Source organism: Rhinoraja longicauda, chromosome 13, assembly GCF_053455715.1.
Source record: "Rhinoraja longicauda isolate Sanriku21f chromosome 13, sRhiLon1.1, whole genome shotgun sequence".
NCBI classification, from domain to species: domain Eukaryota; kingdom Metazoa; phylum Chordata; class Chondrichthyes; order Rajiformes; family Arhynchobatidae; genus Rhinoraja; species Rhinoraja longicauda.
In genome coordinates, this window is record NC_135965.1 from 25,943,057 (window position 1) to 25,959,320 (window position 16,264).

Consider the following 16,264-nt stretch of genomic DNA (forward strand, 5'->3'; position numbering starts at 1 on the left):
CACTGGCAGGCTTTGGAGTGTCAGGGGAGCTGTTCCTTTCCCTCCCCCAACTCATTAGAACACAAATGAGCGTTCATTCCCGAGCTCCATCTATCAACCTGTCGAAGGTTAATTGACTGCTTCTACTGCCGCACTTTCATTTACAATAAAGATTAATGTTCCCCCTGCTTTGTACTTGGTAGGAATCTCAGCTCAGCTGTGTTAGATTGGGGCGATTTCAGTTGTTTGTGGTGATAGTGCATGGACGTCACACGGTGAATAAATGGTTGGTGAAAGCATCAGGACTGAGAGAACTGAAAACCGCGAGCTATAATTGGTTGCAAATAGCAGTGATGGAGAGCCCCCTAACCCCAGCCTTTCAAATTAGCTGCTTTTTATTTGCACATCAGTGACTTTTCACAGCTACTCTCTAACGCACGAGGTTGTGTTCCTGCTCCAGAGGTAACTTTTTTTTCATCAGCAAGATGCAGAAAAAGCAAATGTCCTCCTCAAATGCTACACTGCTATAAGAAGCCCTGAGCTCCTTGACCACTCTTTAAAGTGCTCTATTGCAGGAACCTCTTGCACACACTCATTTCCTTTTGATTCTGAATACACATTACAGTTAAGTCAATAAAAACAAATGCTGCAGGAACGGAACTGCAGATGCTGGTTTAAATCGAAGATAGACACAAAAGGCGGGACAGGCGGCATCTCTGGAGAGAATGAATGGGTGATGTTTCAGGTCGAGACCCTTCTTCACACGTCTCGACACAAAATGTCACCCATTCCTTCCCTGCAGACATGCGGCCTGTTCCACTGAGTTACTCCAGCTTTTTGTGTCTAAAACAAATGCTTAATACTTAAATAGTGGTAGGTCCAATAAAGGGTATAAAGCAGCTAATCACTTAAGGCCGGTATTCATTAGAGTTTTTAGAAGAATGAGGGTGGACATTGGGACAACTAAAATCTTAAGGGGGTTGACAGGGCAGGTTCTGAGATATTTCCGTTAGTGGTGGAGTCATAGGCAACAGCACATAATTACAAAATTAGAGCAGTAATTTAAAATGGAGATCTGTAGAAATTTGTTTTCACAGGGACTGGTGAATCTCTGGAATTATCTACCCAGAATGATTGTGGTGAAGAAATATTTCTCTAACTTCGAAATATTTAAGGTGAAGGTAGATAGATATTTGTCAATCGGAGGATTGAGGGTCATGAGAGACTGGTACAGATGAGATGTTGAGGCCAGGGGCAGATCAGGCATGATCACCAAATCACCTGATCATTCCTGGGGTGGCAAGGTGGCAAAGTGGTAGAGATGCTGCCTTACAGCACCAGAGACTCCGGTTCGATCCTGACTACAGGTGTTGTCTATATGGAGTTTGTACGTTCTCCATGTGACGGTGTGGGTTTTCTCTGGGTGCTCCGGTTTCCTCCCACACTCCAAAGACACACAGATTTGTAAGTTAATTGGCTTTGGTAAAACTGTAAATTGTCCCTAGTGTGTAGGATAGTGTTAGTGATCACTGGTCTGCATGGGCCAAAGGGCCTGTTTCCGCATTGTATCTCTAAGGTCTAATTCACATGAATTAGCAGTGTAGGCTCACGGGGCCTGGTGGGCTACTCTATCCTATTCTCTTGTGTTCCTGTGTTGAAACTTTTGGTATTACCCAATTGCTAAAAAAATCCAGAGGACCTGCAGGAAAAAAAAGATTTTTTTTTCTACCAGAATGCAAGGAAATGTAACTTACAACATTCTCTCTAAATGTGCATGCAAAGTTAACTGACCAATTGTATTTGTGGGAACACTAGTTGGTGATGGTGGAATGGAATAAATGTTATTCTTGCAGAAACAATGAAGAGAGGTCTGAACGGTCTGTAAATGAGGCAGTGACTTCTGCAATCACTGACAAACCACCAGTCAGGTTATAAAGCATTGGCAGTGTTGTGATTTTGAAAATAATGGAATTTGTTCTTTGGATTTAGCTGACTGAAGAGATTGAAAAGAGACCAATTTTTCTTACAATAACTGATATTAAATAATTATAGACAATAGACAATAGGTGCAGGAGTAGGCCATTCAGCCCTTCGAGCCAGCACCGCCATTCAATGCGATCATGGCTGATCACTCTCAATCAGTACCCCGTTCCGGCCTTCTCCCCATACCCCCTCACTCCGCTATCCTTAAGAGCTCTATCTAGCTCTCTCTTGAAAGCATCCAACGAACTGGCCTCCACTGCCTTCTGAGGCAGAGAATTCCACACCTTCACCACCCTCTGACTGAAAAAGTTCTTCCTCATCTCCGTTCTAAATGGCCTACCCCTTATTCTCAAACTGTGGCCCCTTGTTCTGGACTCCCCCAACATTGGGAACATGTTATCTGCCTCTAATGTGTCCAATCCCCTAATTATCTTATATGTTTCAATAAGATCCCCCCTCATCCTTCTAAATTCCAGTGTATACAAGCCCAATCGCTCCAGCCTTTCAACATACGACAGTCCCGCCATTCCGGGAATTAACCTAGTGAACCTACGCTGCACGCCCTCCATAGCAAGAATATCCTTCCTCAAATTTGGAGACCAAAACTGCACACAGTACTCCAGGTGCGGTCTCACCAGGGCCCGGTACAACTGTAGAAGGACCTCTTTGCTCCTATACTCAACTCCTCTTGTTACGAAGGCCAACATTCCATTGGCTTTCTTCACTGCCTGCTGAACCTGCATGCTTCCTTTCATTGACTGATGCACTAGGACACCCAGATCTCGTTGAACTCCCCCTCCTCCTAACTTGACACCATTCAGATAATAATCTGCCTTTCTATTCTTACTTCCAAAGTGAATAACCTCACACTTATCTACATTAAACTGCATCTGCCATGTATCCGCCCACTCACACAACCTGTCCAAGTCACCCTGCAGCCTTATTGCATCTTCCACACAATTCACACTACCCCCCCAACTTAGTATCATCTGCAAATTTGCTAATGGTACTTTTAATCCCTTCGTCTAAGTCATTAATGTATATCGTAAATAGCTAGGGTCCCAGCACCGAACCTTGCGGTACCCCACTGGTCACTGCCTGCCATTCCGAAAGGGACCCATTTATCCCCACTCTTTGCTTTCTGTCTGTCAACCAATTTTCTATCCATGTCAGTACCCTACCCCCAATACCATGTGCCCTAATTTTGCCCACTAATCTCCTATGTGGGACCTTGTCGAAGGCTTTCTGAAAGTCGAGGTACACCACATCCACTGACTCTCCCTTGTCAATTTTCCTAGTTACATCCTCAAAAAATTCCAGTAGATTTGTCAAGCATGATTTCCCCTTCGTAAATCCATGCTGACTCGGAATGATCCCGTTACTGCTATCCAAATGCTCAGCAATTTCGTCTTTTATAATTGACTCCAGCATCTTCCCCACCACTGATGTCAGACTAACTGGTCTATAATTACCCGTTTTCTCTCTCCCTCCTTTCTTAAAAAGTGGGATAACATTTGCTATCCTCCAATCCACAGGAACTGATCCTGAATCTATAGAACATTGAAAAATGATCTCCAATGCTTCCACTATTTCTAGAGCCACCTCCTTAAGTACTCTGGGATGCAGACCATCAGGCCCTGGGGATTTATCAGCCTTCAGTCCCATCAGTCTACCCAAAACCATTTCCTGCCTAATGTGGATTTCCTTCAGTTCCTCCATCACCCTAGGTTCTCCGGCCCCTAGAACATTTGGGAGATTGTGTGTATCTTCCTCAGTGAAGACAGATCCAAAGTAACGGTTTAACTCGTCTGCCATTTCTTTGTTCCCCATAATAAATTCCCCTGCTTCTGTCTTCAAGGGACCCACATTTGCCTTGACTATTTTTTTCCTCTTCACGTACCTAAAAAAACTTTTGCTATCCTCCTTTATATTATTGGCTAGTTTACCCTCGTACCTCATCTTTTCTCCCCGTATTGCCTTTTTAGTTAACTTTTGTTGCTCTTTAAAAGAGTCCCAATCCTCTGTCTTCCCACTCTTCTTTGCTATGTTATACTTCCTCTCCTTAATTTTTATGCTGTCCCTGACTTCCCTTGTCAGCCACAGGTGTCTCTTACTCCCCTTAGAGTCTTTCCACCTCTTTGGAATAAATTGATCCTGCAACCTCTGCATTATTCCCAGGAATACCTGCCATTGCTGTTCTACCGTCTTCCCTGCTAGGGCCTCCTTCCAATCAATTTTGGCCAGCTCCCGCCTCATGCCTCTGTAATCCCCTTTGCTATACTGTAATACCGACACTTCCGATTTTCCCTTCTGCCTTTCCATTTGCAGAGTAAAACTTATCATGTTGTGATCACTGCCTCCTAATGGCTCTTTTACCTCTAGTCCCCTTATCAGATCAGGATCATTACACAACACTAAATCCAGAATTGCCTTCTCCCTGGTAGGCTCCAGTACAAGCTGTTCTAAGAATCCATCTCGAAGGCACTCTACAAACTCTCTTTCCTGTGGTCCATTTCCAACCTGATTTTCCCAGTCTACCTGCATGTTGAAATCTCCCATAACCACCGTAGCATTACATTTTTGACACGCCAATTTTATCTCCTGATTCAACTTGCACCCTATGTCGAGGCTACTGTTTGGGGGCCTATAGATAACTCCCATTAGGGTATTTTTACCCTTACAATTTCTCATTTCTATCCATACTGATTCAACATCTCCTGATTCTATGTCATCCCTTGCAAGGGAATGAATATCATTCCTTACCATCAGAGCAACCCCACCCCCTCTGCCCACCTGTCTGTCTTTTCTATACGTTGTGTACCCCTGAATATTCAGTTCCCAGCCCTGGTCCTCTTGTAGCCATGTCTCAGTGATCCCTACAACATCATACTTGCCCATGACTAACTGAGCCTCAAGCTCATCCACTTTATTTTTTATACTACGCGCATTTAAGTACAACACTTTAACTTCTGTATTTACCTCCCCTCTCACATCGTTCACAATTGGCCCTGCCCTTAATTTCTTTTCCGCTCTAGAACTTCTGTTCCCATTCTTCCGAGAGTCCTGTGCAATATCTCCTGTATTCCCTTTTACCTCATCTTCATATTCACAATTTGTTAACCCCTCCCCCCCACTACTTAGTTTAAAGCCACAGGTGTCACACTAGCAAACCTGCCTGCCAGAATGTTTGTCCCCCTGCTGTTAAGATGCAACCCGTCCCTTTTGTACAAGTCACCCCTAGCCCAGAAGAGATCCCAGTGGAAACACTAACAAAAACAGGAGAAAAAAACCTCCAAACTGGATGACAAATTCAAACAAAATATTCAGTACAGTACTCTTGCCTTAAAGTGTTCAATCATGCCCTAAAGTGCTGTCTCTGTGAAGTCTGCATGTTCACCCTATGGCTGTGTGTCCCAGCTTGCTCCGGTTACCTCCAACATCTGAGAAACATGCTGTTTGATAGGTTAAATAGCCGCTGAAAGTTATACCCTGTAGCTTAATGACACGGCCTGGGACTTTCCATCGCCCGGTGGGGGCTTCAAAAGTTGGGAGCCTCGATCGCCTCGTGGCAGCAGTTTGACTGCCTGACCACGGGAGAAGATTGAGGAGGAGATAAGACTTTTCTTTGCCTTCCATCACAGTGAGGGTGTGCGTGGAGCAATCACTGTGATGGCTGTTTGTGTTAAATTGTAATTGTGTGTCTTGTGTTTTTTGTTGTCTACTGCCGGACCCTGACGTGAGAGGACGCTGGCGCTGTTTGTTCGCCGCTTCTCCGTCAGTTTGTCAGTTTGTTTGTTTTTATGTTTTGACTGTTTTGTAAAGCGTCTTTGAGCATTTGGAAAAGCGCTATATAAAATAAATGTTTATTATTATTATTATTATTATAAAACAAAGAATTACAGGCAAGGTGATGGGTATGTGACAGAGAGTAAGCTGTGAGGCGGCTGCAGGGAAATAAAGAGATGGGGATTGAGATTAATGGGATAACTCGCCCAGGAGCTGGCATCGCCCTGATAGGATGAGTGGCCTCCTTTTCTCATTAAGAGATAAGATGCTTTTACAAAATAAGAGGCTAATTGAAGTAGAGCAGTAAAGGGATTTAGGGATGTAGATAAAGCAGAACAAGGCCATAAAAATGCAAACAAAACATTATGCCTCATTTATAGAGGAATAGAATTTAAAAGCCTGGGAAGTTATGTTAGACAAATTAAATCTTAGTTAATCCAGACTTTGGGATCCTGTGGATAATTCATTAGTTACGTTGTAAAAGGAATATGGAGGCACTGATGAAAGTGCAAAATGATCCAAGAGGAGGCTAACAACTCAAAGGTTCAATGATCAGAAAAGACCAAATAGGCTCAAGCTCCTTTATCTCGAGATGTTTGGGGTGAACTGACGGAGGTCAGTGAATTTATGAATAGCTTTCATCGGATAGATGAAGCGAAGATATTTCTAGTCAAAGAATCAAAAAGAGATGGAACGTGGAAACAGGCCCTTCAGCCCACCCAGTTCACTTTCTGTGGTTGGCCCCGTCAATCTGCCTGTTCAACCAACCCCAGGTTAGACCTGCTGCAGATTCAACAATACCATTCATTTCAGTGGAGTGAAAGGTTGCAAGGGAGAGTTATGTTACAGATAATATACATTTTCCTTAATTGTTAAATTAATTTAAACATCTTCAATTGTTTTCTTACATTTTAAGTATTTTAAATACTTTTCTTCATCTTTAAACGTATGAAATAATTTTTGCATGCCTGTGATGGCGGAAGCTTCAAAGCCACAAAGTATTTGACCGCCCTTACAGCTGGCAATCCTGAAAGTTATCAGATCAGAAGCGGCTTCATCATCCAAGCTGTCGCAGGTAGGTCCAGTCCAGGTAGGTACAGCCCTAGTTAATGAGGGGAAGGTGAAGCAGGTGGTTGTCTATTCCCAGGAACATAGGTGGAACATAGTACACTACAGGAACAGCCCCTTCAGCCCACAATGTCTATGCTGATTATGACGCCAATCTGAACTAATCTCACCCACACAGACCAAGTCATCCATGATGACCAAAATGCCGATTTACACCGGTCGCATTTCCCAGCATTTGGCCCATATTCCACTCAATCTTTCCTATCCATGTACCTGTCGAAATGTATTTTAAATGTTGTTATAGTACTTGCCTCAACCACCTCATCTCGCAGAATGTTCCATATGTGTACCAGCCCTTTGTGAGAGAGTTGCCTCTCGGCTTCCTATTAATTTTTTCTCCTCGCCTTAAATCCTGCCCTCTATTGATATGTCTGTTTAATTGCTTCGTAAACAGTACTATTCTATCTGCTTCTCCCAAATCCATGGGCAGCACATTACAGGCACCTAATGTGCTGCGTAAAAAAACTTGTCTCGCACATCTATGTTAAACTTTCTCACTTTCAACTGAAACCAATACCCTCTAGTACTTTGACACTTCTATCCTGCAAAAATAACTCTGATTGTCTACCCTACCTACTCCGCTCATAATTTGCTATACTTCTATCAGGTCACCCCCCACAGCCACCAATGCTCCAGAGAAAACAATCCACATCACCCATTCCTTCTCTCCAGAGATGCTGCTTGTTACTCCAGCATTTTGTGTCTACCTTCGATTTAAACCAGCATCTGCAGTTCTTTCCTATACCAAACTTGTCTAACCTCTTCTCATCATTAACACTCTCTAATTCAGAGCTTGCTCTCCATTCCTGCATGGCTTATTAGCAAACTTTCTCTCACCAGTAATGAGTTTGTCAATAAGAATGGAAGTGCCCATTAAAACAACTGATGGATTTGTGACCCCTTCCCAAAAGATGTGGAATGAGGCAATTAAATCACTGCATCTGTTTATGGCATACAATTGCTGCTTCAGCTTCAATACTGTGGGCGATTCCACACTCCACTTTCCTGCCCTGAAGAAGGTGCAGTGGAGATTTATTCATTGTTTCAGGGAGGAGAGGGCTGGATGGCTGTGAGAAGATTAAGTTGTTTTCCTGACCACAGAGAAGGTAAATGGTAGATTTGAAATACTCGTTCAAAATCATGAAAGCTAGGAAGAAAAAAACTGCTTCCAGTGACAGGAGAACAAAGTGAGGACACAGGTGAGTGCACAGGTGAGTGCACAGTGATGCAAAGAGTAAATCTCCACTGCACCTTCTTCAGGGCAGGAAAGTGGAGTGTGGAATCGCCCACAGTATTGAACCTGAAGCAGCAATTGTATGGCATAAACAGATGCAGTGATTTAATTGCCTCATTCCACATCTTTTGGGAAGGGGTCACAAATCCATCAGTTGTTTTAATGGGCACTTCCATTCTTATTGACAAACTCATTACTGGTGAGAGAAAGTTTGCTAATAAGCCCTGCAGGAATGGAGAGCAAGCTCTGAATTAGAGAGTGTTAATGATGAGAAGAGGTTAGACAAGTTTGGTATAGGAAAGAACTGCAGATGTTGGTTTAAATCGAAGGTAGACACAGAGTAGAGTCACTGCCTCACAGCTCCAGAGACCCAGGTTCAATCCTGTCCAGCAGTGCTATCTGTGACTGCAGCACTCCATCTGCAGTTTACTCCAGATATTTCAGTTTCCTAGCAAAGACATGTGGGTCAGTCGGTTTATTGCCCCTGGTGTTTAGGTAAGCAGAAGAATTTGGAGAGGGGGTATTAATGAGAAGTTTGGGTAGATTGGTGTAAAAATGGGTAGCTGATGGTTGACATGGTCTCAGTGTGTCGAAGGGCTTGTTTGTGTGTTACAATTCTCTATGACTCTGTGATTCCTGGTGATGAGTAAGACTGAGATTTCATCACACTGGTCATTGGCCAACAGACACAATGTCTTTAGCCAGTGTCTGTGACTTTTGATGATGTCCACAATTCTCAAGCGGAACACCCATATTAATTCAGTACTTACTTGCTCTGAAGTACTCCACCCTCCTTTCTTTTGGGAGTCAGATTTTGTGCAGATTTATTGTGACTGCTTTGTGGAGTAGGTCAAAATTTTCAGTGAAGTCCCAGCCATTGTGAGTGGGGAAACCTAACTTTATTAAACCAGTTTAAAAGATATTCATCATTTAAAAGACGTGCGGACAGATATGTCGATTGGAATATATAGGGAGGGATATTTAGCCCGTCGCAGGCAAATCGAACTAGCTTTGATGGGGCATGTTAGTCGGCATTAGCAAGATGAATTGAAGAATCTGTTTCCATGCCGTATGACTCTTGCTATAATCAGTCCTTCTGAAACAGAATGAAAAAATAGCATTACTGTTACACAGAAAGTATCGATGAAAAAGGCCAAGGACTGCAATGAGGTAGATTAGAAAATCGGGAATTCATGTTCCCAATGTTGGGGGAGTCCAGAACAAGGGGCCACAGTTTAAGAATAAGAGGTAGGCCATTTAGAACGGAGATGAGGAAGAACTTTTTCAGTCAGAGAGTGGTGAAGGTGTGGAATTCTCTGCCTCAGAAGGCAGTGGAGGCCAGTTCGTTGGATGCTTTCAAGAGAGAGCTCGATAGAGCTCTTAAGGATAGCGGAGTGAGGGGGTATGGGTAGAAGGCAGGAACGGGGTACTGATTGAGAGTGATCAGCCATGATCGCATTGAATGGCGGTGCTGGCTCGAAGGGCTGAATGGCCTACTCCTGCACCTATTGTCTATTGTCTATTGTCATCCCAAGCCTATGAGAAGTCCGTTCAAGAATCTGATAACAGCAGGGCAGATTTTTTTTTAAAATCTGGCAGTATGTGCTTTTAAGGTTTAGTATTTTAATCCCAATGAGAGAGGGGAAAAGAGATAACAGTGGCGGCTTTACTGAGGAAGCATAAAAGGCAAAGACAGGAGAAATTATAAGGGTGAATAAGTGAAATGGCTCAGAAGTTAAACAAATACCTTGGGTCTACCATCACAACAGATAACCTCTTATTAACTCCCCTGATGCTACCGGAACAGTTTGGTTTTATTTCTTATTTTCAGCATTTGTTATTTTTTGCTTTTTCCCTTACTGTTGAATGAATTGCCAATTTTCTTCCAGTAATGGCTGTCTTGCAGAGGATTTCTGAGGGGTTCCCACGTGTTCTACCTTGTTCGCTCTCAGTATTTTCTCTCCCGCCTTGGTTTTGGTGAGGCATTGACTAAATCACACAGATAAAAATAAAGAGCTTGATATAGTACCTAGAAAAGATATTGGAATACATTATTAAAAATACCCTATAAGATGCTTAGGCAGAGTCAACACGATTTTATGAAAGCTAAATCATGTTTACCCAACACTTCTGGAGGATGCAACTCAAATGCACATTATACAAAACCAGTGGATGTTCATTTAGATTTTAAAGACACATGTGATGAGATTTCAAACAAGTGTTTGTTGCACAAAATAACCTCCTCATGGGATTGGGAGTATGACTTAAGCTTGGATAGAAAACTGGTTAATGAACAGGGTGCAGAATGAAGAGTAAATGTGTCATTTTCATGTTAACAAACTGTTACTGATGGGGTCCCAGAAGGATCAGTGGTCAGACACAGATATTTGCAATTTATGTTCATAACATGGATGAAGGGACCAACTCTAATGTGACCAACCCTGCCGATGATTCAAAATGAGGCAATAAAATAAACGGTAAGGAGGACGCAAAGGCACAACAAAGGGATTCACTGGGTTGGCAGTGAACGTAAAACCACCAGATTATTCATGTTGGAAGAATGAGAAAAGAAAGTATATTTTAACTGATGAAACCTGTTAATCATTAGTGTTTTGATTGATTTCTGTGCTCTCGTTTAGAAGATACAAAAATCAGTAGGCAGGCTCTGAAATCAATTGGGAAGGTGAATGGTATATCAGCCACCATTGTTGTGCAAGAACAGGGTAGGCTGGCTTTAGAGTCAGCCTTAATTGACTGCTATTCTGGTGGAGTACCGATAGAAAGATGCCAGGAATCAATCTATCCTGCCATGAAGCCAGTGTAGTTTAGATTCACAGCATTGATTCCTGACATCAGTAGTTGGCCTGTGAGGAGAAGTCGCACAGGATGAGACAACATCAAGTTTTCCCAGGCCTCCTGTCAATATCTATTCTTCAACCAAGTTATAATAAAGGATATAAAGGTGCCTAAAAGTGACCTTGTTGTTGATGTGCCTTGGTATGTTATGTTATATTATGTTATGTTAAATGTTTTTGTATTCTATTCGGAAAAAGCAATAAAAATAATATTTTTAAAAATAATAAAAGATATACAAATCTTTTATCATACCGCTGTTTGGATAAATGTACTGTGTTAAAAATGATAAATGCTTTCTCTACATTGCAATGTTTAGTGGGGTCCAAAGCTTATGAAAGACAAATTCCTCAGGCCTGCCCTGTCATTCAATATAATCATAGCTGATCGACCCCCAGGTCTCAGCTTCTCTTCCATGCCACTTGGAAGCCATCATACCCCCATTTATTTTTTCAAATATCTATTTACCTCCACTTTAACACATCAAATGTTCTGGTCAACAAATCTTCTGGAGTAGGGAATTCCAAAGATTCACCATCTTCTGCAAAAAGAGATTTCTATGCACCTTAGATTTAAATGTCCAGCCCTTGTCTTGTAACTCTGTCCCTCGTTCAAGAATCTCCCATCAGACAAAAAGGTCTCAACACAACATTTCAACACGTACCCTGTCAAACACCCTTAGGATGTCATACATAGCAATAAGATCACCCCTAATTCTTCTAAACTCCAAATAATACAAACCAAGCCTATTTAGTCTCTTTTGATAGGATAATAATGGTAAAACTACTTTCTTTTCCCCCCAAAATATACAAAATTCATAACATATACAATCAGTACATGTCTTTCTCTAAATTCATTCAATTCAAGGCATTCTCTTACAATGCCATTTGTGTTACCTCCTTCAGCAATGCGTTGGAGCATTCATGGCTGCTACACAAGATCCTGACTCGATGTCCAGTGGTGGTGGGACTCTGGCTCGTGTTCCTTCCCCAAAGAGACAATGATGAAACAGCTATGAATTTGCCAGTTGCTCAAACTGCAAGGTAACACATCTGTGAATTATGTCAGCATCTTCTTCAATGACACAACTCGGGGCATCTGAAGAAGTTTAAGTCACGTTGAGAAGTGAGGAGCACGTCTCTGAACAACTTTAAGTGATTTTACTGCAATTCTCATTCACGGAAAGATTTATCCGTTTGAGAAGTAATAGCGATTTCAATGACCCTGCTTACGGGTGCCAAGGTAATGGAATAAATTGGACTAAACAAGAAATAATTTATTGCAAATTACATGATACTTTCAGACTGCAGATAAAAGGTTTATGATGTCTGTGCAGATATCCACTAGATCAACTGACTATAAACTGCTTGCCTAATGAACAGATTTTACTGAGGTGTGAATTAATCATGTAATTAGCATATTGTGCAGTAACAACCTTTCCCCAAAACATTTCCTCACAGTTGCTTATTGTGCAGCACACATGTCCCTCTTGACCTCAGCAGCCGCTGCTAATAAGTGTGCTCCAGACAATTCTTAACAAGTGGCAAGGTACTGGCTGTGTCTGATCGTTTCCATCGAGCGCTTGCACGGCAACAGGTATTAACACCTGGGATCTCTTGAATGATTAGAGGGATATTAACTTTGACAGACCACTCATTACAAAGTGCTGCAAATGACACCAAGACTCAGCCACTGGAGAGGAATGACCGAAGTATAAACTCCGGAAATATTCATTGTACCTCATGAGCTCATCAAGCACCTGGCCACATGGTTTACTCCTGCCAGCATTTCGAAACCAATTTATCGCATTTACAAACGTAAAACGTGGAACAGTACAGCTCAGGAACAGGCCCTTTGGCCCACAATTGTCATAACAATTATGATGCCAGGTTAAATGATCTCCTTTGCCTACAAGTGATCGAAATCCCTCAATTCCCTGCATATCCACTTGCGTATGTTAAAGCCTCTTGTACGCCACTATCATATCCGTCTCCACCACCATCCTGGCAGCGCATTTCAGGCACCGACCACCTTAACAAAACCTGCCCTGCACATCTCCTTTAAATTATGCTCCTCTGACCTTAAAGCTATGCCCTCTAGTCTTTGACATTTCCACCTTGGGGAAAAGGGTTGTGACTGCCTATCTTGTCTACACCTCTCATAATACTTCTATCAGGTCTCCACTCAGCCTCCGACGTGATTGAGAACACAGAAGATTTACAGCAGCCAATTAACCAACAAGCCCGCACATATATGGGATGTGGGAGGAAGCAGGAACACCCAGAGAAAACCCAGGCAGGCACAGGGAGAACGTGCAAACTCCACACAGACAGTGCCCAAGGTCAGGATTGAACCTGGGTCACTGTGCCGGGTGTAAAATGAGGATCTCCTGGAACAAACCATCTTCCTTGAGAGAGAATGACAGGAAGAGGCAGTCAGTGGGAGTAAAGGGGGAATTGGAAGAGAGCGATCGGGTTTGAAGTGGATCTACATAGAAACATAGACAATAGGTGCAGGAAGAAGCCATATGGCCCTTCGAGCCAGCACAGCCATTCATTGTGATCATGGCTGATCATCCATAATCAGTAACCCATGCCTGCCTTCTCCCCATATCCCTTGATTCCACTAGCCCCTAGAGCTCCATCTAACTCTCTTTTAAATTCATCCAGTGAATTGGCCTCTACTGCCTTCTGTGGCAGAGAATTCCACAAATTCACAACTCTCTGGGTGAAAAAGTTTTTTCTCACCTCAGTTTTAAATGGCCTCCCCTTTATTCATAGACTGTGGCCCTTGGTTCTGGACTCCCGCAACATTGGGAACATTTTTCCTGCATCTAGCTTGTCCAGTCCTTTTATAATTGTTTACATTTCTATAAGATCTAATGGGTTCGGAGGGGGAGTTCATGGGTGCGTGAGCTTGTGAGTATGAGAGGAGATTACTGGGGCGTGAGGGAGTGGCAGTGTGTGAGAGGGAGTTACCGTGTGTAAGAGAATGAGTTTCCATATGGGGAGTGAGATTCCCTGTGTGAGAACAGACGAGCGGGGAATACCGTGTATGAGAGTGGGAGATATCGTGTATGAGAGTAGATATCGTGTATGGGGGGAGGGAGTTAGTGTGCGTGAGAGAGGGAGCTACTGTGTGAGAGAGGGATTAACTGTGTGAGAGAAGGATTAACTGTGTGAGATAGGGACTTAGCGTGTTTGGGAGAGGGAGTTAGCGTGCCTGAGGGAAGGAGTTACCATGTGTCACCATGGTGTTACTGTATGTATGAAAGTGTGATTGGATGTGTGAGCATGTTACCTGATGTGTGAGTGTATAACTCAGGGTGTGACCCGGGGTGGGTGCAGCTGTGACCTGGCGTGTGAGGGTGAGACTGGGAGTGTGAGGGAGTGTGGGTGTGACTGAATGTGTGAGGGTGTGACTGGGGGTGTGAGGGAGTGTAGGTGTGACTGGGGGTGTGAGAGTGTGAGTGGGGGTGTGAGGGAGTGTGGGTGTGACTGAATGTGTGAGGGTGAGACTGGGAGTGTGAGGGAATGTGGGTGTGACTGGGGGTGTGAGGGTGAGACTGGGAGTGTGAGGGAGTGGAGGTGTGACTGAATGTGTGAGGGTGTGACTGCGGGTGTGAGTGTATGGGATTGTGTTCGATAAATCACTGGATTCAGATAACAGTTTTGATTCACTCAGTAATTTATTACACTACTAAATAAGGCACATACACTCACGTATCCCCGAATATCCCCGAACGCACTCGCAAACCCCGAGTACACAGCAGAGCAGGCCGCAGGGTGTTTCCACATACACACGTAAACCCGTATGCACTCGCAAACTCATCAGAGCACGCCACGGGATATTTTGTACTCGCTGGAATTTAGAAGATTGAGGGGGGATCTTATAGAAACTTACAAAATTCTTAAGGGGTTGGACAGGCTAGATGCAGGAAGATTGTTCCCGATGTTGGGGAAGTCCAGAACAAGGGGTCACAGTTTAAGGATAAGGGGGAAGTCTTTTAGGACCGAGATGAGAACGTTTTTTTTCACACAGAGAGTGTTGAATCTGTGGAATTCTCTGCCACAGAAGGTAGTTGAGGCCAGTTCATTGGCTATATTTAAGAGGGAGTTAGATGTGGCCCTTGTGGTTAAAGGGATCAGGGGGTATGGAGAGAAGGCAGGTACGGGATACAAGAGTTGGATGATCAGCCATGATCATATTGAATGGCAGTGCAGGCTCGAAGGGCCGAATGGCCTACTCCTGCACCTATTTTCTATGTTTCTATGTTTCTATGATCACCTGGCACCGCTCATGACACGATCCAAGGCTGGGGTTCTCTCACCGAGAGGGCGCCCAACACCGTCCTTTATGGCATTTCTTATCAGAACAGACCGCACCACTGCCCCCTCCCTGAGCCCATTATAAGCCACCCTTGTCTGCAACATTTCTGCGCTGCTAGTGGCAGGGGGCACGGGTGGTCGACCTAATTATTGCTGTAGTGTTGTGTTTGCCAACGTTATGCTTTCCCATAGAATTGTCTTGAAGACTGCTTTCCCAGGCAATGATCATAGATAGCGTGTCTCGAAACTCAAGGCAATGGAATGTAGTGCTGCTAACTTAGCTGATAACTCCATTCCACATTTTAGCTGAAATTGTCTCTTACACTACACTCCACCCCTTGGAGTCATCAGCCTACATTAGCGCCCATCTAACTGCATGTTACTGAGTATACAAACAATAATAATCAAAAGCACAGTATCATAATTATATCTCTATGAATGTGACATGATTATGTGTCAAACTAACTATCCAGGCCATAATGGTGTGAGTTATGTGTTCTATCAGACACCGAGCTAGTCTCGGATGCCTCTGTGATAGCAAAGCTCATCTCAGTGGCCTTGCAAGCATTCTCATGATTTACTGGCCGCTTTTAATCAGCATGAAAATTTCACCTCACATTAATCCCATACATACCAAATCCCATTACATTCTGCCCACAGGCTCAATACCACCCCTCCACCCTCTTGGCACTCCTCACACGGCAGTAGGGAAGCACATAATTGCAGAATGCCAACCACCACCAAAACAAGCCCAGTCACCAGCCATTGCATAATAATGCGCCCCAACCTCCGAACATTTTAGCTGAAATTGTCAGTTTAACCCTTACACTACAGGTGTGAGGATGTGACTGGGTGTGTGAGGGTGTGACTGAGTGTGTGAGAGTGTGACTGGGTGTGTGAGGGTGTGACTGGGGGTGTGACTGGGTGTGTGAGGGTGTGACTGAGTGTGTGAGGGTGTGACTGGGTGTGTGAG